A 1,662-nucleotide genomic window follows, 5' to 3' on the forward strand; every position below is an offset into this window, starting at 1 on the left:
CCATGTGATGTTTATATTTTTGACAGTTATTACTTTTTTTATGAAATACATTGTGATGCTTGGTATTTTTCGTACCTGATATTTTTCCTTCTTTTATCGAACCTGAAATTTTCATTTGGTGGTTACATAATTAAAGAAAAAAATACAGTTTTAAAAAATTTAAACAAAAACAATACAATTTTTCGTTAGCAAAATTGAATTAGAAAAATGTAAAATGTATGGAAATTAATATCCTAGATATTTAATGATCTTTGAGTTCACACCTCAACTTGGTGTGTTTAAAATTTGTTTCAAAAAATACTAAAAATATAATTAAAAGAGCTTAAAATATTTCGATGAACGCTTGATACTTTCATGTTTTTAAAATACAATATTTTAAGAAAACTGAAGATTACTATTTTTTTTATTAAAAAAAAAAGATTTAAAAAAAAGGCAAAAAAATATAATGACGATTAATTACAAAAGAGAGAAAATTATTCTCATTATTGCGAACACTATGGTTCCCCATTAGTCGATTTTTTTTTCTGGATAGATTGTTATAAACGCTATAACATTCTAATTGATGGTTTGCAAAAGTTGCATAAATTAATGTGCGTCTTCTAGTAGTCCAATGGGCAAGATTGGTTTTTAATTCCAGTCAATATAAGTTTCTTAAGACGTCAGAGAATTATTTTTCTTTTACACAGTATTCATATTTATGTTTAACTCACTAACCAAGACTGTAATTATAAATAAGTTAATCATAAAAAGAACAGAATATGTTAAATGAATACTAGTAACGACATAAAGAAAAGCACGCTGGCAAAAATAAAAAAGTTAGTCGGGAAAACAATCAGCTACATGAAGTTCCAAAATTATCTTCTTTTTTATAATTTTATCTTATTGCTCAGCTTTTATTAATGCTTATGATAGCTTTTTTTTATGACTGGTACAAATCATTTTTATTAATAATACTTCTGTTAGCCTAAATTTTATGTCTCGCACAACTTTTTTTAACTAATAATGCTTATGCTACACTGATTTTCATGTCTCTTTCATGTCTTGGTATAATATGAAAAAAACACAACTACTTCCACTTCGAACATTTTAGTAGGAATAACATTTATTATCGTGCAATACTAAATGAATGGAAGATAGTGGTTGTTGTTTAATATTTTACATGCGCTAATTTAATTTGATTTGAAAACATTGATTTTTAAAAAAATATGGATTCTATAGAATGATGTCCGTTAAGATTAATTGGTTTGATGTCTCACGTTGTCAGAAGAGAAAAAAAAAACTTAATTCAATTAATAAACTGAGTTTTAAATATGTTTACTAAAAACATTAACTTATTTAGATGAAACAACAAAATCAATTATTACAAATACAATATAATCTGGCAAGCAGCTATTTAAAAGATCGAACACTTCGTTTGTTTATTTGTGGCTTGAAGTCAGGCTCGCAGAAAATGCCGTTCACTGGTTAAATTTAGTAGGAATAACACAATCTGTGACGTAGGCGATAGTATACCCAATTAAAACAATCAAAACAAAATATCGTTCAAACGATGTACTTATCTTTTATTCACAACTCAATAAGTATTTATGGGATCTCTCTGGTCCCATATCTCAAAAATAAACACACCAACTTAATGCATAACAAAATTAAAAGTGAAAAAAA

The sequence above is a fragment of the Parasteatoda tepidariorum genome, chromosome 6, assembly GCF_043381705.1.
Source record: "Parasteatoda tepidariorum isolate YZ-2023 chromosome 6, CAS_Ptep_4.0, whole genome shotgun sequence".
In the NCBI taxonomy this organism is placed as follows: Eukaryota; Metazoa; Arthropoda; class Arachnida; order Araneae; family Theridiidae; genus Parasteatoda; species Parasteatoda tepidariorum.